Raw genomic sequence first — 24,821 nt, forward strand, 5'->3', positions numbered from 1 at the left:
AAATAGTAAGACTTGTAGGCCTACTGTACAATGGCATGAATTGTAGAGATTCTGTTAATGTGGCCTCTCAACAACTCCCCCAAACCGTCCAAATTAAAGTTGGAGGAGACCGAGGCTAGATTGTGTGATGTGAAAAAATATATCGATTTTTTCATCCACAGAAAATTAATCAAATATTTTGTGGATCTTTGAAAGAGTGGAGTGATAATTGGAAAAGTTTAATTTACAGAGTTTCTTAGAAATAGACGACAAATGACCTTTGGTCAGATATATTGAGAGTTTTCTGCCTGTGTTGACTTGATGGAAGTACAGAGTGAGGGCAAAGTCTAAGTGAATGATTTGCACAAGGAAAGGGACCTTTTGTGCTCACCAAGCATCTCTCAAACTCCATTTCCCTCATGACTGCAAGTGATTATCGAAGAATGAAAGTAAAATGAAAGCAGACCTATTTCCATTTATGCTGTGTTTGGTTGTGTTTTAATGGGAACTTATCAGAGAGTTGTGGTGCTCAATGTTGCCTCAGATCTTTGTAGTTCCTCCTACATCATAATGCATGACTTGTTTACTGTTCACACACATGTTTCAGACTACTTGAATGACACTAACAGTGTAGTGATTCCCTCCTGGATTGCTGCTCTGTGATTGTGTTTACATTTATTTACTTACTATATACTATATGGGTTTGTAAATGTATGGAAAGAGAGCCATTTGCATGATTTGTTTCTTTGCATTGCATGTAGAGGACTACATCTGTGTGTTTTTGTGTTTATGTTTTGGTTTGCATTTGTATCCTAGGCCTACACTCTGCCTCCCCTGTATTAAACAGACATAGGATAATCCTCAGTCTTCTATGGTACTGCGCTCGGCTGTCTATCCTACAGCAGTGGATGGACAGCACCACACCGCCTGTCTCTAGTTGGCTTCACAACATCCTCCAGCTGCTGCCACTGGAAAGACTCACGCATGTACTCCAAGGAGACATGAACGGGTTCTTTTCTGTCTTTTATGGATTTTATTGGCGAGGACTATGCCAAAACCATAAGAAGAGGCGTTGCAATCTTGGGACCCAAGTGACTGTGAATGATGGTTATAGTTGGTTCAATATGTAAGATGATGATTTATGATTTACAATTTATGTTTGTTTTTCTTTTTTTCTTCTTCCTTGTCTGATTGTTCGTATAGTTGGCTGTTATGTAATTTTTATTTATTCGTTGTTGTTTTTGATTGTCTGGTGTAACTTGTAAAAACTTAAAATAAAATGATTGAAAGAAAAAGGGATCTAAAAAGTGACAACTAACCAATTCATTAGTGTTCAGTATTGAACACTAGTACAATATTGAGCAAGAGTACAAGTACAACACATGTGAAACAATGAAATTTCTTCTATCTTAGACACATTTGGATCAGAAATTAGAGTAATATTGGTGTGTTGACACATCCTGTGAGGTCCATGTATTAAATATAGTTTAAATATATACAGGACTGTCTCAGAAAATTAGAATATTGTGATGAAGTTCTTTATTTTCTGTAATGCAATTCAAAAAACAAAAATGTCATGCATTCTGGATTCATTACAAATCAACTGAAATATTGCAAGCCTTTTATTCTTTTATTATTGCTGATTATGGTTTACAGCTTAAGAAAACTCAAATATCCTATTTCTAAATATTAGAATATCATGAAAAAGTATACTAGTAGGGTATTAAACAAATCACTTGAATTGTCTAATTAACTCGAAACACCTGCAAGGGTTTCCTGAGCCTTGACAAACACTCAGCTGTTATAAAAAAAATTGTTTACTTGGTCTGAGGAAATATTAAAATTTTATGAGATAGGATTTTAGAGTTTTCTTAAGCTGTAAGCCATAATCAGCAATATTAAAAGAATAAAAGGCTTGCAATATTTCAGTTGATTTGTAATGAATCCAGAATGCATGACATTTTTGTTTTTTTAATTGCATTACAGAAAATAAAGAACTTTATCACAATATTCTAATTTTCTGAGACAGTCCTGTAATGTATTGTGTTATAATGTGCTTGGAGCATTTTATAATCATTTATAAGATTAAGTTCCTTTACACTTGATTGATGGTCAATCTGACATTTTGTGTTTTGCAAGGATCACAGGGTATTTATTACATATCACATAGTTTAATGACATCATAATATAAAAAAATTTAAAAGCAATCTGAATTATCTCATTTGAGTTGCAAGAAGACATTTAATATAGTACATATGCAGGATGTCCTAATCCTCAATCCTAATCCTAAACTACTGTCGCCTATTTTTCTGAGTTAAAGTTTAGTGAAATACAGAATGTGAGTTCTCTCTGAAAAACTGTTAGTGTCGTGTATATTTATTGGGCTAATATTATAAAAGGTTAGAACTGAAGGAGTGTATCTGGTCAAAGTTGAACGGAGTCTATACTATATGTTTGAATATGTCCGTTGCACACAAGATGACTGGTGGATGCCTATATTCAAGTTGACAAAGTTCAGAAAAATTGTTTTGAACAAATATTAGTAATACTCACAATACATGTGAAAGTACTGATGGGAAAACAACAGTTACAAAAAAATAATGACTTGCAAATATACATGACAAATAAAACCACCCCAAGTTTGTAAAAGCCTTTCGGTGTCACTGACACCAAATCTCCAATAATTTATACATTATCACAGAGACACTGTACTTAGTCTTGTGTGTGTGTTTTGTTGGGAGTTATGTCCAAACGCATATCTTAGACTTGTCCATCCGGCCGGTGTCTATGGGCCTCTCGCTACACTCTCCTACTAATCTCCCTTATTTCTAATCTCATACATGGGCACACCAACTCCTGCAATAACCCTGAACATTGGCATTGGAGGTGAATAGAGTCAGAGAATCGTACAATATGGACTGTATTCCTGGATACACTGAGCTACTACTATAAGTCAGCCTTGATGGAGGTTGCAGACTAATGTGTTTGTATGGAAATTAGAACATTTCCCAGAGATTTATCACCCGCTCTAACATAAACAGATGTATTGTACAAAGTGATTTACTGGTGATTCATTGGTCTGCATAGCAGGAATGTTGTTGAGTTACCTTTACTGTCTGCTTTGGCTGATAAATAATTGTTTTGAATAAATCCTATATTGACACAAGTGTGAAATTATGTTTATTTAGGCTGCAGCCATATAATATATATATATAATAATTGTTCCTTCGTAGATATACGTTGTCAGTCAAATTGGCCATGAAGACTGTACACAATTGTAAACTTTAATGGATCGAGGTGAGTCACATTTATTGTTATGCCTAGTTATTTCTTCACCTGGGCCCTATATGACACTGGCATTTCAGCATTTATACTAAATATACATCAATTAAACTGTATTCAGAAATCAAAGCAAAATATTCACAGCCTGTAAAATGGCATTGGGTGAGACCCAAAGCAGTGATCAGAAAGGAACAACAAAGAGAGCTACTAGTGATGCAGAGAAGAGTTATCATTTGTAAGTATATCAATTTATCCAGACTATCAAATATTGTCCTGATGTCTCCTCTTACTTCTTGACCACCTCCAATGGTATGCCTTTGAATGAATGCTTCATTAGCAGTACTGAATTACAAAGGTGTTCCACTCTGGCCTTTATTACAGGCAACTATGTCTCAATATGCTTCCAGCATTGCTTTGATGCCTTATTCCTGATTATTCTCCTTTTACCTTAACCCATTTTCCACTCTAATGCATTTTTCTTTACCTTAGCACATTTATTTTCCCCAGGCTGGTTGAGGCATGGGCTGTTTGAGCTCCATATATCGATTGTTGTGGGGAATTTGATACCTACAGACTTGGTGTTCTCCTCTCCTCTCCCCCTAGGGGAGTTTTAAATGGAAACACATTACTATGAATCACACAGCAGGGAGCTCCATGATTGATAGCATTGCTTACTATTTACTAGTCACTGTCTGGAGATAAGCCCTGAATTTATAGAGTATTTGAAATCCTTGCCGCTGCTACATGCGCATTAGGGTGAGGAACAGCTTCCCCATGATGCCACTATAGTCACCCGGTTAACAGCAAGGAGCCCATTTAATTGTTTATTAAAAATAATATTTAGTCTTCTATTTTTCTCCCCTTAGACTGTTACTGTAAATGTAAGGGGGAAATGCCTGGAGAATAGCATGTGTGTTTCTGTGGCTAGGTGTGTGTTTATATGGTGTGTGCTTTTACCTCTGCCTCCAACTCATTCTAAGTGCATCTCAGTAAAGCATTTGTTGACAAGCCACCGTGACTTTGCTCACCTTAAAAATCGCTGTGGCAAATCAGTTAAGGTAAATGGACTGAGGCCACATACTGGCGTTCTGTGTGTGGGGGTGTATTTGGTTCAAATCCAAAATGAGTACATCAAAGAATGTGGTGAACTCAGTCTTCAGACTAACTATTTTTTACAAAAGTAAATCACAGGAATAAAGACCCAAAGCACATTTTAAAACTGAACTAAATGTTCTTCTGTTTTGCCTACTATACACACTGATTTTGTGTTTGTTGTGCTCTGAGCACTGCCAAATCAATGGAGACCAACACTCAATACTAGGGGTGGTTATTGGCCCTGAAATAATAGTCAGAAACGTGAAGATAGCGAAGCCACGGACCATAGTCAAATGCATTCCGAGGGGCCTGAACGTTGAATCTTGTTCAAAACTCCTGGCTAAAGATAAACGTAAATACGGGAAGATTGTAATACACATCGGCGGTAATAACTCCCAACGACGGCGGTCGGTGTTCACGTTAATATGGAATCAGTGTGTACGTATGCCAAGACAATGTCAGACTCCGTAATTTTCTATAGCCCTCTCTCCAATTTCATCAATGATAACATGTATGCATGTCGTCATTCAACCGCTGGTTGTCGAGGTGGTGCCCAGCTAACAATATGGGCTACGTAGATAACTGGCAGCAAAACCTGATCCGATGAGGAGAGACGGCATTCATCCCACTTTGGATGGAGCGGGTCTCATTTATGACCAAGTTGATTAACAGATCGACGACAACCCAGAATTCATATCAGGAAGCAGAAGCAGAGTTGTTGTTTGGATCTGAGTGTTTCCTGTTTTATGTTGAAGTCCCTGTCTCGTTTCCTGTTTCCCTGCTCTTCCCTCCCTGTGCTTCCCTCCCTGTGCTTGTCTGTTTCTTTCCTGATTGTTCCCAGCCACGCCCTGATTATCTCCACCTGTGTCTCGTTCCCTTGTGTATTTATTCTGTGTCCTTCTGTTTGTCTGGTGTCGGATCGTTTTTTTGTTCCTGTGTTGTGTTTGTCTTTTGTTCCTGTCCTGGAAATGAACTCTGTCTTTTGAGAAACTCCTGCTGCGTTTGGGTCCTCCACACCACTCTCCATAACAGTTGTAGTCTTACACCCTTCTCTGCAGCACTTCCATTCGAGCAGTTACCCACCCATAACTCTAAAGAGACTATCTGTCCAACGGCCATAATTAATTCAATTAAAAGTAACCAGAAGAGGAATCATACAAAATAAACTCATAAAGATTAACGCCACTTTCAGCAGTGGAACAAAACAGGAGAATTAAATGTGGACTCATAAATATTAGATTTCTGTCATCTAAAGCTTTATTAGTAAATGATTTAATATCAGACAATCACATTGATTTATTTTGTCGTACTGAAACCTGCTCCATGAAGAATATGTCGGCCTAAATGAATCAACTCCTCCAAGTCATATTAATAATCACATTCCTCGAGGCACCGGCCTAGGAGGTGGAGGAGCAGCCATCTTTGACTCCAGCCTATTAATTAATCCTAAACAGAAATTGGACTGCAACTCATTTGAAAGCCTTGTTCTTAGTTTTTCACATCCAACCTGAAAATCATTATAGACAATTATGTGTGTTATACTGTACCGGCCACCAGGTCCATATTCAGAGATTCTATCACATTTAGTACCTAAAACTGATAAGATTATTATTGTAGGAGATTATTGTTAATATTCATGTGGATGTTGATAATGATTGCCTTTGTGCTGCATTGATCTCATTGTTGGACTCGATTGGCTTCTGTCAGAGAGTACAGAAACCCACTCACAGCTTTGGACACACCCTCAACCTTGTTCTTGCATGTGGCATTGACATTGAGCATTTGAAGGTCTTCCCATAGAACCGTCTTCTGTCAGACCATTACCTCCTAACTTTTGAGTTTCTACTACCGGAGTGTACACCGTTAGTGAACAGTTTCTACACCAAATGTCCAACTGACAGTGCTGTAGCTAAATTTAAAGAAGCGATTTCTTCGGCCATTTGATTCAATACCACGTCTCAGTATAACAGAGGACTCCTGGTCTAACTTTAGTCCGTCCCAGATAAATCATGTTGTCTATTGTTCTACAGGCTCACTCAGAATGACAGTTAACTCAATAGCCCATCTGAAGAAGAAGACAGTGAGTTAAAGGAGGATTGCACCCTGGTAGAACCCCCAGACCCTCAAACTAAAGCAAAGATCAGGAAAGCTGGAAAGCATATGCAACGGCATTTAAGAACTCATGAATCGCATATTATGAACAGTATTTCAGAGCATTAGACAAAAGCGAGGAATTTATGTTTCGTATGAGATTAATTTCTGTTTCTGTTGTTATGCAAATAAAGAATCACGCTTAGTTTGGCGAGATAGTCTGATTAAAACATAAGAGAAGGCCCTCCGTTATGCCAGAGCCACCTATTTATTACTCACCAGTAATAGAGTAAAATAAGAACAACCCCAGGTTTCTCTTTAGCACTGTAGCCAGGCTGACAGAGAGTCACAGCTCTGTGGAGCCGTGTATTCCTATAGACATTATTAGTAATGACTTCATGAACTTCTTCAATGAAAAGATTGCAGCAGCGCACACACATCAGACACAAGCCGTGCACCCAACATAACCCCAGCGCCATACACATTAGCCGACGCTAGAGAGGAAGTGAGTAACAGCTGACAGTCAGAAATAGGAGCATAAGAGGAAGTGAGTAACAGGAAGGGCGAGATCCGACCAGCTGATAGTCAGAAACAGAAAGTAGAAAGAGGAAACATGACTGGCGCAGCACCACCACCCAGTAGTTATGAAGTGACACTGCGAGAGAAGATGGAAAAAGCAGTGACCGGAACGGGAGGGAAAAAGGCATGGCAGAGAGATGAGAAAGTATTGGAGGACGGTTTGACCAGATGGAAGAAAAAGGGATGGTGGAGGATCGAAGACTCAAAACCTCCCACAATGGATAACCTTTTTTCCTAGTTTCGTCTGCTCCCCACGAGCTGACGTTGAATTAGGCCCGTGCACGTTTAACTGCCGGACAACCTTTCAGTTCCTGAATAAACTCTATTGCTTGAATTGAGCTTAACGCCTCGAATTCAGTCTGTTTTAGGATATTTCTCGCTCAACAGCTGTAAGGAGCTCAAACTGAAATGTGCAAGAGATTCGTTCTATTCTTCTTATAAAATGCTTATTTATATTTTAGTTTTAAACTGCATACATTTGAAAAGTAAAGGGTTCAAGGTTTCTGTGGGTAGTCTCTTGTGGAATTTTAGAGGCATATTGACAAAATAATTTGGTTAACAAGTGAAATGGTGATGGTGAAATATTACAAACTCATTAATTGTTTGCCAATTATAGGGGAATTCTGGTGTTCAGAACCCCCTATAAATATTTAATGTATTAATTTAAATGTAATCGTGGTCTGGGACATAGCACTGAATGGCTATCCTATTTCTGTTTTCTGCCCCAGAGACGTTTCCTGGAGGTGCTGGTGCTGGCGCTGGTCCTCTGCTGCCCTCCCGACATCTGCATCTGGCTCCAGCAGGTCACCGTTGGTGAGGCAGATGTTGTGGAGCACAGTGCAGCAGACAATGACCTCTGGCACAAACCTCACATCCACCCCCAGGGCCTTTTAGAAGATGGACCGCCATCGCGTCTTCAGTATCCCGAAGGACCTCTCCACAACACACCTCGCCTTTGACAGGCAGCAGTTGTAGCGTGCTTGAAGGTGGTTGCGGACATGCTGCCTGAAGGGGGTCATAAGGCAGATGGGTTGGGACAGGCAGGGGTAGCCACCATCCCCAAGGATACAGTATCCTGGTGGAGGGTATGACTGCTCATAGAAGATGGGGCTGTTTTTCAGGACCCTGGCATCATGCACTGAGCCTGGGTAACCCACACACACATCTATAAATTTGCACTTATCATCACAGATGGCCTGCAGCTGGATGGAATGAAAAAGCTTCCTGTTAAAATAGCAGGCAGCATCCTCCGCTGGGGGCTTCACTCTGACGTGGCAGCCATCAATAGCCCCCACCACTCTGCTGAAGGCTGCCGACCCAGCTAGACGGGCGAAGCGGGCACCTAGGCGTGGGAGTTCCTCTCCTGTAGGGAGGCGGACAATGGTGTACAGGAGCGCAGCGATCTGCCCACTCATCCTGTGCACCAGCCGGTGAACGGTGGCCCGGGGCTTGTCGAAGGCCCTGGCAAGCCAAAAAATAAAAACTAGACGAGATCTCGGGGCCCCGACCGTGGTCACAGTCAGTGCCCAGCACAGCCATGAGGGCGTTGAATGACTCTCGGGTGAGCCTGAAGTCCACCCTCATGTCACTGGCCATCAAAATACAATGCCAGCAGTGGCATTGCAACATTGATACGGCAGCGCCGCCTGGGACTGGGTGGCTGCTGTAGAGTGTGTGGGGAGGGGAGGGGAAGGGAAGATTATATTAATATGTAAGTCATTTTATCAATAAAATGTTGTGTCATTGAGTTTGTGTAGTCTTTTATTGCGTTTTCTGATTTATATTAGAATTAATGCATGTTTGTAACAATAATTAATATGTCTGTGTTCAATTGCTAATTGATTCCTGTATCAGGGTAAACTTAACTACAACAGAGATGTGTATAAAAGTACAGTCAGTCAAAGTAGGCCTATTACTGTGTGAATTCAAGCAGATGATACCGATCATTTCAGTGGATAATTCTTAAAACTAATTGGAATCTAGGGACAAACATGTACAGATTTGTCATGTTTTATTTCCATATGGTGTGTATGTGGATTGCAAAGAAGAAGGCTACTTCTGACAAAGATAATTGAGAATTTAGCATACCTAGCTAGGAGAATTTAATTGCAACTACTACATGAAGCTATGCTGTGAAGGTAAGGCAAAATCACAATTAAATTTACATACCATCTCGACTTCAGCCAGAAGGCGGAGACTCCTGCCGCGATTGTGGAGGTATCGCAGTTTCCACATGGGGTGGAGAAAGGGGTAAACAAGGGACAAAAAGAGGGCAAGAAGTGCATTCATTTTGTCAGTTTAAGATTCGCGGGTATCGCAAGCAGATTTGCGTACGTCACTCCCGGCTTAATTTTGCGGGTGCCGTGAACAGATTTGCGTCCGTCACTTCCGCCAAGTGGTTTCACGTAAGTGTTCCATTTGATACAGCACTTATCAGCGACGGAGTGCACTACAGATGTCAGTGCACTGTATTGCAGTGTACTTCGTAAAGTGTCCGGTAGTAGACACAGCCTTAGTGTACTTGGTATTGATAAACGGCCTTTTTGTTAACAGCCAAAATATGGTGCCAGTGCAGAAAGTAAAGTGTCCTACAGTATACAGTATATAGTATCGTATAAAGTAAGAGTGTGATGGTCAGGTTGGTGGTTGGGCATGTAGCAAGACTATAATATTTATAAATGCCATAACAAAGTCCTTTACATAAAACACATTATACATCGAAATACAATTTAAAAAACTGTTTGAATTACCAGACAAGCATTAGGGGATAAGAGGAGTAAACTTAAAACAACATATTATTTTGATCCGCTGGATTCCCAATATCAAGAGCAAAGCACTAATATAGATTAGAAATACAAATAACCCTACAGATTTGAAAATAAATTATGAGAGCCTTTTGACTGTGGCTCAATGCTGAGCAGCATTGTCCTTCAATCAAAGAATCACTGGTTTGATCCCCGGCTCAGATAGCCCATGTCAATGTATCCTTGGGCAAAACCTTAAAATTTATCCTGTAGCTACGGTGTATGAATGTTAGTTTGTTCTGTTGGGCAGGTGGCTCCTTCCATCACTGTATGAATTGGTGTTAATGGGTGAATGATGTTATGTAATGTTAAAGCGCTATGAGTAGTTGGAAGACTAGAAAAGCTTTAAATAAGAAACGCTCCATTTACCCTTTTCTTTCGGGACCAAGCGTTTGCTGATAGGACCGTGGCGCCCAAACTGTAAACGCTTGGTCCCTTTCGTCTTTCAGTCTGAGGTAACAGTCAGCAGGTTCCTGCCTGAGGATCTCAGGCTGGTAAGGGAACAGCAGGTCACATATTTACTCTGGGGCCAAAAAGGGCTTTAAAAGTCATGAGTCGTATATAGATATATATAAATAATGTGTCATTCTAGAGGACGATAGAAAACGTCAGGTCTCTCAAAGGTGTAATTTTCCATAAAAATAATTAAATTAGCACCAATAATAGAAAATATGTAAACCTCAAACAGACCATCTTTGTTTATCAAAACATGTGTCTGAATAGACTATTTTGCATCCTTAATATCTACCTTTTTCACACTAGTTGAATGAAAACATCCAAAATACACAGTTAAGTGTTTACTTTACTCCTTTGTCTATTTACATCTGTAGATTTCTCCATTCCCCAAAAGTTACCATTAGATAATGCCTCATTTGCAACTTGAACATGTTTCAGAAAACTGCTAATAAATAAAAAACAGGGGATGTTTATTGGTGTATGTATACTGTAGTATATTCAAAATGTATGGCATTTTAGAATACATTATACTTCAATTGCTGTTTTCTCTAAATTTATGTTTTTTGAGACGCACTATCTAGTTTCATTCCATCTGAATTCTGATGTTTTTTACAGAGTGGGTTGTTCATATAGTACATCATTATTTGCATGCTTTTCTTAAGGATACTGACAATATTGATTGATTCCCACTGTAAAAAACAAAATTAATTTTGAATCTGACTTTATCCAATCTTCAGATTTTTTGTGGAAATATATAATTAACACATAAGATAATTCATAATTTGCACATTTAAACAGTAAATGTTTCAGAAAACTGTCTTAATATAAGTAATTAACAGTTTCATGGTGATGCATTGGTGAACATGTATACCTTATGAACCTATTACAGACCTCTTCAGTTTGACTGCTTTTATAAATCAGAGTCCGGTGTTCACGCCTCAGCAGTTTGCAAAGCGAGGCTTTCTGTGCCTCAGATTTAGTAAATTGCTGGCAGATCTGTATTGTTTTGGAAAGAGTTCAAACTGACTACATCTCAGAGCCATTTGTTACCAAGTTACCTCGCTCCACTACAATTTATGTAATGTTGTGTTCACCAGGTTGACATGTGATGTTGGACGCGGTGCCAGGAGGATGACTGATCAAAGTCTTGCTGTGGCCTGCACCCTGGGCCATCTGAGCCGTTTCATCATATTAATATCCTGCTGCAATGTGACCAAACATTTGATCACATCTATATCTACATTGTGCCAGCATAAGTGGGCTATTTCTGTCGCACGGGCCCCATTATGGAACATGACTTAATTCTCCTTGACATAAAGCCAATTCAGAGAGTGATTGTTTCACAGGTTCATCCTCTCTCCCCGCGCAGCGTGAGGGCGAACAGGGTGGTGGTGTTGGTGGGGCGGGTTATTAGGAATCGAAAGATATAGCTTGTCAGCCCGTGTGAAGGGAGGAAGAGGACACCACAGTATAGCCCATCACTTCTGCTCCCTGAGAGACATGGTACAGAGCCAGACCAGAGCGAGAACTGTTAATTAATTTGGAGAGAGCTGATATTGGTTTTGATGCACAAGAGACTGACAACTATGGCTGTCTAGAGCATGTGCTGCACACATGGATTTGTGTATAAATGAATATATATATATAACAAAATCCTATTTAAATCCTATTTATCAGATCGATCTCAATTTGTATTTGTAAACGATGAAGCCACGATAACCACCAACGTTAGTCATGGAGTTCCACAAGGTTCTGTTCTTGGACCAAGTTTATTTACCTTATATATGCTTCCTTTGGGCAATATTATCAGGAACCACTCCCTAAACGTTCACTGTTATGCAGATGATACTCAACTATATCTATCGATAAAACCAGAGGAGTCCAACCAGCTCAGTAAAATTCAAGCATGTCTTAAAGACATAAAAACATGGATGACCTGCAACTTCTTGATGTTAAACTCTGACAAAACTGAAGTTATTTTAGTCGGCCCTGAGCGCCTCAGAGATCAATTATCTGGTGATATGGTTTCTGTAGATGGCATTGCCCTGGCATCCAACACCACTGTAAAGAATCTCGGCGTTATCTTTGATCGGGACTTGTCCTTTAACTCCCACGTGAAGCAAATCTCACGGACTGCATTTTTTCACCTGCGCAATATTTAAAAAATCAGGCATATCTTGTCTCAAAAAGATGCAGAAAAATTGGTTCATGTGTATGTTACTTCTAGACTGGATTACTGCAACTCCTTATTATCAGGCTGCTCTAATAAATCTCCTAGGTCTCTCGAGTTGATCCAGAATGCTGCAGCTTGTGTACTCACTAAAACTAAGAAAAGAGATCTGTCACGACTCAAAAAGCAGGACCCAAATGCCGACATTAATGCACAAACTAATATTTAATTTCAAAAATTCCAGATCATGACAGTACCCCCCCCCCCCTCCCCCCTCAAGGGACGAATTCCAGACGTCCCAAGCGTTCCACAAGGGTGGGTGGAGGGGAGCCGGAGGAGGGTCCAAGGCTGCAGAAGCAGTCCGGGGGGCGGGCCGCAGGACGATCACTAGGCCAAGGGGCGCGCTCTGGAGGGCGGGCCGGAGGACATGAGCTAGGGGACCGGGCTCAGGAGAGGAAGTCACAGGGGGGCGGGGTCTGGGGATGGGGGCTCTGTGGGACCAGGACCAGGCGACGAGACATGGGGAACTGTGACTGGACGGGACGGCGGCGGGATGGAGAGAACCGGGGCCGGGCAGGACGGAGGCGGAACACCGGGGACTGGAACCGGAACATCGTGGACTGGAACCGGTGATGGAACTCCGGGGACTGGAACATCGGGGGCTGGAGCCGGCGGCAGAACACCGGGGACAGGAGCCGGTGATGGAACACCGGGGACTGGAACCGGAACATCGTGGACTGGAACCGGTGATGGAACTCCGGGGACTGGAACATCGGGGGCTGGAGGCGGCGGAACACCGGGGACAGGAGCCGGTGACGGAACATCGGGGACTGGAACCGGAACATCGGGGGCTGGAACCGGCGACGGAACACTGGGGACTCTAACCGGAACATCGGGGACAGGAACCGCCAACATTGACTGCAGGACCCGGAGGGACTCCCACATCTCCTCGAGAAGAACATGACGTTAGCTGGCCAGGCAGGAACCGTGCAGCGGAAACTGAATGCTGGGTCCATTATTGGTGGCTTCGTTCTATCACGACTCAAAAAGCAGGACCCAAATGCCGACATTAATGCACAAACTAATTTTTAATTTAAAAAATTCCAGATCATGACAAGATCACATTACTCCTGTATTAGCTGCTCTGCACTGGCTTCCCATAAAATCAAGAATCACATTTAAAATTATTCTCCTCACCTACAGAGCCTTGATTGGTGATGTTCCATCATATCTTAAAGAGCTTGTAGTACCATATTGCCCAACTAGAGCTGTGCTCACTAAATGCGGGGCTACTTGAGGTTCCAAGATTCTTAAAACATAGGATGGGCGCCAGAGCCTTCAGTTATCAAGCTCCTCTTTTATGGAACCAGCTTCCACCATCAGTCCGGGAGGCAGACACAGTCACCTAATTTAACCATCTGGGGTCTGGGGTTATTTTAGCTATTTTTACAAACAATTTTAAATTCACCTTTTAACCCTTGTGTTGCCTTAGGGTCATTTTGACCCGAATCAATATTACACCCTCCCCCCGCCTTTGGGTCATTTTGACCCGATTCAATGTTTAACCCTCCTGTTACCTTTATATTTACTAACATATTTTACCCTTTGGGTTCAATTTGACGCCAGCAATTAAAACCTCCAGAAAGTTATTAGAATTAATATTGTTTTCCAAGTTTAAGTGTGAGGCACTTTATGTTTGTTTGTTGACTACCGAAAGAACACCGACATTAAACATTGAATGGGGTCAAATTAATCCTAAAGCGGGGGGAGGGTGTAATATTGATTCGGGTCAAAATGACCCTAAGGCAACACAAGGGTTAAAGGCACTTGCATATGACACATACCCATGAGTTTTTCATCAAATTCCAAAACGATCTCAGTTGTCTATATAATGAGGCACAATTGTCCTCAGGCACAAGTAATACGGCCCTAAAGCTGAAAATTGAAATTCGATTTTTTTAAATTCTTCATATATCCTGTGAAAACACACCTTTACTTATGTGGACAAACTGTTTTGATGTTTGAAATTGGTTTACCAAAGGTCATAGGTTCACAAAAGCAGTACAATGCTAGATACATGTAAATAAATGTCTAAAACCAAATTTAGTATTATCATTTTTTGAGTAGAAAGGATGTGTCACACCATTCACCAAAATGAGAAAAAATGTGACTGAGAAATGACTTCACACTGCAAATAAAGTTTCATGGGGTGTAATCAAATAAAAAAATGACAATAACATTTATTTTTTTAAGATTCTACATAATATACATGTTGAGAAATAGAAAACAGAAAACTATTCACACAGACTATTTACAATATGGCTTCACTATAATGATGTGAGGTTGTAATAGTTTATTTTGATTCTGTAGTCTTGAGCTTTAAATTAATACATATTGTTAGGTTGTAATAGTTTATTTTGATAACATGTGCAGAGGTCTTATGCTTTAATTTAATACATATAGAAAGATATTATAATAGGAAATATTAGGGAGAGTATTGATATTGTAATTAATGTATTATGAAGCATAGGGGTAATGTTTTTACTCGATGCAAATGTAAATGGCAAGAATTAATGTATGTTGCATAAGAGTGACTGTATGTTAGTATTATAGATTGACGAAGCCGGTTAAAATCCGTGAAGTGACTTACAATAATAGACGGGACTTTTATTGTGAAAATACTTGTTTAGTGACTTGACCGGAAGTGACGTTTTCACCCGGGGTTCAGTGACATTCGACCCCTCCATTGTTCTAGCCGGACTTTGAACCAACAAGAAGGTGTTAAAGGCTGGACTCACCTTTGAGAGTGAGGATTGGGCACTAAGACTTGGTGGATTAGAGACAGCTTTCTCTTCCGACGGAACCCCGACGCCTGCAGGCTGGACCTGAGGAGCCGGGACCTTTGAAGACCACGATCGTGAGGCCTTCTGCCATTAAATGTTGATTACTGAATTCATGCGCGTCCGGAAGCGAAAATTTGTGAAGTGCCCAGTTCAAGAACATCCTTATAATATAGAAAGCAGTGGCGGTGCGTCCATAGGGGGCGCTACGGCGCCGCCCCTCTTAACATTTTGAGATGAAAAAAAAAAAAAAAAAAAATCCTGTCAAAAAACATTATATGCCAAATCATTTAAATAGTAAATATACCGTGTTGACGCGCTAAATGTGTATGGGAGACCGTCAGCCTGTCAACAACCACTTAAGTTAATGTGAAAAAATATAATATATCGCCATTATCCCCTTTTTTTGGACACCGGCCCAATGTGTGTGTACGGCAGCGAGAAAACATTTCAGTCGTTTCGGCAAGGACGGCTTCTCATTGGCGGATGACACGTGAATCTTGGGTCACAAAAATGCGCCATGGCCACTGGTCACGTGATTGGACTATTCGGCAGATCAGAGACCCGTATGTTCCCTCAGCCCATAGAGCAGTGTTGCCAGGTCCGCGGTTTTCCTGCGGAATCAGGCTACTTTTGAAGTGTTGCCGCGGGTTGAATTTTTTGTCCGTTGGTTCGGGTAGACCTATTTTGCATGCAAATTACATGAATATCTTTCAATAAAAATCCATATTTTAAATGAAATAATTCATTCATACCCAAATCCTACCAAACTGACTCCAGATCAGCACGTACACATTTTATTTATGATAATATACTGTATCTAATTACACAAGGCCATTTTAGGACCTAGGTGAAATAACTGTTATGGGAAAACTGCTTTTAATGCTGGCATACTAAACATATGTTGTTACTTTGTAGATATTACAATACATTTGGCAATGATAGCAATGCTGTTGGACTTTAAAAGCAGTGTATATGGTTTGGCACGGGCATATTTTGAGTTCTGATATTGGGCTGGTTTTTGGGCTGGTTTTGTCACACAGACCTGGCAACCCTGCTCACAATGGTTTTATATTGCTGAGGGTGAGTTGAGTGAAAAACGATGTCGCACTATTTTGGCTATATTCTTTAATAAAAATTAACCGTTTATGTTACATACAGTAATGGTCGCTAATACGATCACGGCATCCAGCTGTCGTGTCATTTAGACCGTCAACATATACGTTTGGTGGCGGTCTCATTGAGCCACTTTGGCACCGTTTGTTTATCTACATCCGGTCACCCCTACGTATATTTTCCTTGTGTAAATTGTGTTGTTTTGCGTGTATAGGAAGTGGAAGTGCAGAGACAGATCAGAAGGCAAATGTGTGTGTTCTGTTGTCTTCTGCAGGTATGTGTTTCCCTTTTGTTCAAAGTTAGAATTTTCGCTGTTTCTGCTGAAATGACTCGAGCTCATGTAGTTATTTACTTTGTCCATTAGGGGTCGCTGTTGTGCCCTTGTATGTTACATGTCATGGTTTTTGATGAGAATTGTTATTATTTAGATTTAATGTGGTCCTGTCTTCCATGGACAATGGTTTTATATTGCTGAGGGAAGTGGAAGTGCAGAGACAGATCAGAAGGCAAATGTGTGTGTTCTGTTGTCTTCTGCAGAATAAATAAGTGCTGGGAAAATCCACCATCTGAGCCGACTTCTTCCATGCCCGTTCCACATCTGTAACATCTGCTCTGAACCTCTTTCATGTGAGGGTGAAACTCTTATTTTGCAAACCTCTGAAACCCAACCCAATGTTTCTTAAAGCTGCTCTGAACCTCTCATGCCCAAAGTTACAATGTGTTGATAGTTGTTATTGGACAGTGTTGAGCACGCTGTGTTCTTGAAATAAAGCTTTGTTTTTTACAATATTCTACTCAAAACCTCTTTTCTTCTCATTGTTGAGTGCTATTTAACCCTTGTGTTGCCTTAGGGTCAATTTGACCCGAATCAATATTACACCCTCGTGTCGCCTTAGGATTAATTTGACCCCATTCAATGTTTAATGTCGGTGTTCTTTCGGTAGTCAACAAACAAACATAAAGTGCCTCACACTTAAACTTGGAAAACAATATTAATTCTAATAATTTTCTGGAGGTTTTAATTGCTGGCGTCAAATTGAACCCAAAGGGTAAAATATGTTAGTAAATATAAAGGTAACAGGAGGGTGAAACATTGAATCGGGTCAAAATGACCCTAAGGCGACAGGAGGGTTAAATATTTAATCGGGTCAAAATGACCCTAAGGCGACAGGAGGGTTAAACCGCGTCGCCCAACTGCGCCCCCCCCCAAAAAAAAAAAGTAACAGCCGCCACTGATAGAAAGATATTATAATAGGAAATATTAGGGAGAATATTGTGTTATGAAGCATAGGGGTAATGTTTACTCTATGCAAATGGAAATAATTAATGTATGTTGCATGAGAGTGAATGTTAGTTTAGTCTTTCAGAATTGTTGAAGCCTGTGAAGTGACTTTAATGCGGACAATAACAGACGGGACTTTTATTGTGAATATACTTGTTTAGTGACTTGACCGGAAGTGACGTTTTGACCCAGGGTTTGTGACGTTTGACCCCTCCATTTTGATAGCGGACTTTTATCCAACAGGATGGTGTTAAAGGCTGAACTAACCTTTGAAGAGTCGGAGATTGGTTGGTTTGCAACTAAGACTCTGTACTGGGGAAATATCGCTCTCTTTCGTCTTGACCCGGGTGCTTCGAGCACCACGATCGTGAGCCTTGATTGTTTGTTTGAAGTTCTTGCCATTAAATATTGTTAAACTTAATTCACGCGCATCCGGAGCCTTATTTCCATCATCTGCGATGCCTAGTTTCAGTTACTATTATAATGACATCATGTCATCATGTCATGCTGGTGGTCCTCCGGGGCAGGGCACGAGACCTCTTTACTGGCCGGGCAGGTGGGGCTGCAGGCGCTGGTGAATCCTCTCTGTAATATACTGTAGCGACCCTGGGTCAGGAACGCTACGAGACGTAGATGGTTGATAGGGTGTTTATTCAAGGAACATAGAACAGGCTACTGTTGGCCATAGCCTACGCCAAAACGACAGCAAAACCCTGTGAAAGCCTCCCAACCAGCTTCACGTCTGCTCCGGGTCCTAGCTCTGCTCCGAACGGGGCGTAACACAACACCACACAACACAACAACATCACTCGCTGTCCAATCACAGACACGCCTCACAGCTACCAGCTCGTGAGACGTTCACTTACATCCTGAACATAACATTTATAACATAACATTTCCCTCAGTCCATTACAATACAATTCTAGTCAGCACCACGAACACTTAATGTACACAGTGACGGGACATGTAACGGACACGGTAAAACGGACACGTAACATACACATAACGGACACCGTGACGGGACACGTAAAGTTTCGTAAAGACACTTACCCGGGTCCAAGTGGATCTCTTCTGGCTGCATGCTCCTCCACGTCGCTCTGCAGCTCCTCCGCGGAGGCTCCGCGCTGCTCGCCAAAATCCCTGCAGCTGCTTCCTTGTTGTGATGTCCGTTCGCACTGTTCTCTGGCTTCTCTGATTGACAGATTGCTAATGAACCTCACCTGTGTGGTGGGTAGGTCCTTTTTGATTTATTGAGTGTTCATTGGTTGTTTTTTTCGCAAAATGTTGACGGACAAACGGATTAGCAAATCATGGTGAAAGGTTTCGTGTGACGAGTACTTTCCGCTCCACGTCACCCGACACGTCCACCTATTTTTCTCTGTGAATCGCAGAGGAGCAGACGGAAGGAAGGAGGCGGAAGAAGAAACCCTACTGATTAATCCAGTATTTTAAACTTATTTCTGCTCCGTATTTTCGGGGAGAAAAAAAGGAAACAGTGTCAAACCGCACTGCCGCGTGCGTCAACCTCAGAGGCTTTAGAGTAGACTTAAGACTTTCCTCTTTAATAGCACTTATAGTTAGGGCTGAATCGGGTTTGCCCTGGTCCAGCCCCTTGATATGCTGCTATAGGCTTATAAGCTGCTGGAGGACGTTTTAGGATACACTGAGCACCTGCATCCTCTTCTTTCTCTATTTATGGATACATTTTCATCTTTCCATTGCACATTATTAGTTCTGTTTTCTCGCCGGAGTCTTTGTGACTTCACGTTTCATAGGGTCCATTGGACCTAGCTGGGTCTGATGCCATGGCGCTGCTGATGCCCCGCCACGCCTCCTTTACCTCCATCTGCCTAAAGGATCACGGAGGTCTGGATCGTGGAATATGCCTACTACCAACTATGCCATGGCCCTGTTGATGCTCTACCCCCTCCTTTCTACCTCCATCTGCCTGATGGATCATGGAGGTCTGGATCGTGGTCCATGCCTACTACCAACTATTCATACACTCTCTCCTATTCATTGGATGTGTTTTAACTCTAATCTGTCCTTCTGTACACATTACATCTATTGCACCTGTCCATCTTGGAGAGGGATCCTCCTCTGTTGCTCTCCTGAAGGTGTGTCTTTCCTTTTTTCCCCGTGAATGGTTGTTTGGGAGTTTTTCCTGATCCGATGTGAGGTTCTGGGAAAGGGATGTCTATATGTACAGATTGTAAAGCACTCTGAGGCAAATTTATAATTTGTGAGAATGGGCTATACAAAATAAACTGAATTGAATTTAATATATATATGCCTCCTCTCTTGTCCTGTGCCACTCATCTCCCATCTCTCGCTCCCCTCCCTTTTTTTTCACACCTGTCCATATCTGCAGCCCTCTCGCTCCCTCCCTTTTTCTGATATGACTGTGTCATCGCAAGCAGCTTTTTCTTTCGTTAGTAATGACTTTCTTCTCTGTGTGGCAAATTATTAATGATGCAGGATGGAAATAGGCCTGTTTTCCATCAGTTCATCCATTAAGAAAGCTCCATTTCTGCATTGCAGCTGCACAATTACAGCGATCGCGGGGAGAACAGAATCTCTGCTCTTACTCAATGCAAATCCAATGTTTTGGTCACGACTGAGGACAAATTCAAGATGGTTTTGTTGTGACTGAAGAAGAATGAAAAATCAAATTGGATCAGACAATATACACATGATTTGTAATATTATATCAAAGCTTTTAGGATGTTCTGGACAAAGGTATGTCATCAAATCATGAATGATATTCAGAAAACACTTTTTTTAAGCTTGAAAAAAGATGATGACTGTGGCAGCGGGGGGTGTTAAGGCTCGGCTGCAGAGTGGGTGGAGCGGGGGTGTGGTTCAGGGAACGGTGTCTGATTGTCATCAGCTGGTCTGGGGACAATCAGACCAGCTGATGACAATCTGTGTTTGTGTATCTGCGAGGCGGTGACTTCAAAAGGAGCTGGATGGACTGGAGAGGGGAGGAGCGTGCAGAGCAGAGACACAGTCTGCGGTCGGAATAAAAACTATTACCGAATATCCCTCTGGCTGCTGGTGACTTATTGGTGCTTTAGGGGGGGAACCTACTAGTGACAGCGACACACTTGTCACACTGGAGCCAAACGTGGAGCCCTTCTTTTTTTTTTTGTGGAAAAACAAAGCACATGGAGAGCAGCCAGCAGCACCCAGATCAGCCAACCCAGCCATGGATTCAGCTGGGGCAGATGCTGGAGCGGATGGCAGCAATGCTGCAGGACCAGGCGGAGGCAGGCCGGCAGACACTGGGGAAGCTCCTGGCCCAGGCAGAGGAGCAGACTCGCGCCCTGGAACTGCTCGCCGCCCAGACGGCGGCGGCCACACCTTTCCCCTTGGCGGGGGGGGCGCTCCCAAAAATGACGGCGGGGGACGACGCGCAGTCGTTCCTCGAGACTTTTGAGTTGGTGGCGGAGGCGTGCGGCTGGCCAGCGGGGGAGTGGGCGATTCGCCTCCTGCCCCTACTCACCGGGGAGGCGCAGACTGCGGCCCTGGGGCTTCCCCCAGCAGCACGCCACAGTTATGAGGACGTGCGAAAGGCGGTGATGGATCGGCTGGGTCTGACTCCGGGGGATCACCAGCGCAGGTTTCGCGAGGCCAGGATGGGGCCCGACGACCGGCCGTTTGCCTACGCGCAACGGCTGAGGGACGCCGCGACGAGGTGGCTGCAGCCCGGGAGCACAGGAGAGGCGCAGGCAGTGACAGAACGGGTGATACTGGAGCAGTTTGTTGGGGGCCTGCCGGCCGAAACGTCGACGTGGGTCTGCTGCCACCGCCCGACATCGCTGGAGGCTGCCGTCACTCTAGCAGAGGACCACCTGGCGGTTTATCCCAGCAGTCAGGTGGACAGCGACGGCACACGGGCTCCAGCTAGGCCGACGCAGCTCCGGACGCCACCCACACCGGCCCCAGCAAACACCGGCACCCTTCCCAACCCACAGGTAGTCCCTCAAACGCCAGGGCAGGAGTGTTGGAGGTGCGGGCGGCCCGGACACGTCCGGCGGGATTGTCCGCTGATGGAGGTGGGCCAGGTGATCCGGGTTGCCGGCTCTCCAACACCCTCCCCAGGTCCGGGAGCGACGCATCGCTGCACGGTAAGAATCCAGGGGGGTATACATCAGGCAATGGTGGATTCCGGCTGTACACAGTCTATGATCCACCAGAGCCTGGTTCGACCAGGGGCATTGGTGGAAGCATTGTGGGTGAAGATAAGGTGTGTGCATGGGGACATTCACGAGTATCCCATAGTGTCAGCGGAAATTAGACATGGGGGTAAAAAGCATAACGTGAAGGTCGCGGTTAGCTCCGCCTTACGCACCCTTAATCTTGGGAACCGATTGGCCGGGCTTTGATAAGTTAATGGGGAAGGCTGCGGGTGCGCCCACGGCAGACAGGGTCATGCGGTGTGCGCCGTGCTCAGCGGTGACGCGAGGTTGTCCGACACTGCAGACGGGGGGAACGCGGAGCCTCCTAGGAGACTCCTCCGGTTCCTGAGTTTCACCCATGGAAGATTTTCCACCGAGCAGTCTCGGACGATACTCACGCTCAGCCTTTGACCAAGTGATACAATTGATGGTCAACTGGTGCACCCTGATGCAGCGCAGACATATCCGCACTTCACATTGATCAGGGACAGACTGTACAGAGTGAGCCGTGACACTCACACAGGGCAGGAAAGCACCCAGTTGTTGGTGCCGAAGAGCCGCCGGGAAATGGTTTTCCAGGCGGCTCACTATAACCCGATGGCTGGTCACATGGGATATGATAAAACTCTGGACCGAATAATGACCCGATTTTATTGGCCGGGCATCCGGGCGGATGTGCGCCGTTGGTGTGCGTCCTGCCCGGAGTGTCAATTGGTAAACCCTCCGGCCATTCCGAGGGCACCTTTGCGCCCTCTGCCATTAATGGAGGTTCCATTTGAGCGAATCGCTATGGACCTCATCGGGCCATTTCACCGGAGTGCACGCGGATATCGCTTTGTGTTAGTCTTCGTGATTACGCAACACGATACCCGGAGGCGGTGCCTGCGCAACATTTCTGCAAAGAGTGTCGCACAGGCGCTGTTTCAGGTCATCTCCCGAGTCGGAATCCGAAGAGATTCTGACTGACCAGGGCACCCAGTTCATGTCAAGAACACTGAGAGAACTTTACGGGTTACTGGGCATCAAGTCTATTCGGACCAGTGTGTACCACCCACAGACCGACGGTCTGGTGGAGCGCCTGAATAAGACTTTGAAGTCCATGATCCGTAAATTTATTAATGACGATGAACGAATTGGGATAAATGGCTTGACGCTCTGTTGTTTGCAGTCGGAGGTTCCCCAGGCCTCCACGGATTTTCTCCTTTGAACTTTTGTTCGGCAGGACTCACGGGGTGCTCGACCTCATTAAAGAAAACTGGGAGGAGGGCCGAGCACCAGTAAAACGAAATCCAACACGCCCTGGACCTGCGAGCAAAGCTCCACACACTGGGTCAGCTGTCACGTGAGAATTTGCTCCAGGCCCAGGAGCGTCAGCAGCGGCTGTACAACAGAGGTGCCAGGCTGAGACAATTCACACCGGAGAGAAGGTACTTGTATTGCTTCCTTCTTCCAGCTCTAAACTCCTCGCCAAGTGGCAAGGGCCCTTTGTGGTCACATCGGACATCGCGTGGGGATGTCACTGGCGTGGTGCGTTCTGATGAGGCGGGCCTCACGGGTTACCACCTCACTTCTTGATGCCCTTGAAAGAATTAAGCGCAGTGTTGGTGGCGATGTTTTATTGTTTTCGTTTTAAATACTGTTTTCTGCTGGGATTCCCAGAGCTCTTTCACCAGAGAGGAGCTCTTGAATATCAGGGAACAACTCCAGCGGATTTACTTCCAACGTTTTAACTTCTGTGGAGTTACTGGACATTTTTAAAGGTGTGTTCACCTTCAACACGCAGGAAACGCCGGGCGGAGAGGGAACGCGGGAGCGCTTTGCACGACATACGGCCACGGAAACGGGATCTCGACAGCTGCCGGGCATATTTCTCTCCAACGTCCGCCACTGTGCAACAAACTGGACGAACTCCAGCTGCTGGTGGGGAGAGACTTCCTCAGAGACTTCTCCTCCGCTCTGTGTTTCACGGAATCATGGCTTAGTGGCTCGATACCAGACTCTGCGCTCCAGCTCGCTGGCTTCCAGCTGTGTTCCGGGACCGACGGGTCGGAGCTCTCCGTAAAAAAAAGGTGGAGGAATCTGCTTTACCTCAACAACGGCTGGTGCAACGTAACGGTGATTCTACAGCACTGTTCGCCGGACCTGGAATCTTTATCATCCACTGCAAACCCTTCTACTCCCCACGTGAGTTCGCTTCATTCATCCTGGCCGGAGTTTACATGCCGCAGGGGAACGTGAACGAGGCACAACAGACACTGCTGAACAGATACGGCGCGTGGAGCGGACCTCCGGACTCTTTAGTTATTGTACTCGGGATTAACAAAGGAAACCTCAGCCACGAACTCCCTAAATATAGACAGTTAATTAAATGCCCTACCAGAGAGAAGGTTATCCTGACCAGCATTCTGACCACTACACAACAATCAGCAGGCCATCACGCCGCCCTCGAGCTGCACTGGAACTCTGACCACGCCATGGTTCATCTGATTCTCACATCCCTACAGGCAGAGACTAAAGCTCTGCAAACCTGTGGTGAGGAAGTTCAAGAAGTGGACCAGTGAAGCTCTGGAGGATCTACGGGCGCACGAGTATCCCATAGTGTCAGCGGAAATTAGACATGGGGAAAAGACGTGAAGGTCGCGGTTAGCTCCGCCCACCTTAATCTTGGGAACCGATTGGCTTTGATAAGTTAATGGGGGGAAGGCTGCGGGTGGTCCGCCGCCAGCAGGGTCATGTGTGTTGTGCGCCGTGCTCAGCGGTGACGCGAGGTTGTCGACACTGCAGGCGGAGAGAACGCGATTTCCTGGGAGACTCCTCCGGTTCCTGAGTTTCACCCATGGAAGATTTTCCACCGAGCAGTCTCGGACGATACTCACGCTCAGCCTTTGACCAAGTGATACGAATTGATGGTCAACTGGTGCACCCTGACGCAGCGCAGACATATCC

Source organism: Pseudoliparis swirei, chromosome 5 (assembly GCF_029220125.1).
Source record: "Pseudoliparis swirei isolate HS2019 ecotype Mariana Trench chromosome 5, NWPU_hadal_v1, whole genome shotgun sequence".
NCBI classification, from domain to species: domain Eukaryota; kingdom Metazoa; phylum Chordata; class Actinopteri; order Perciformes; family Liparidae; genus Pseudoliparis; species Pseudoliparis swirei.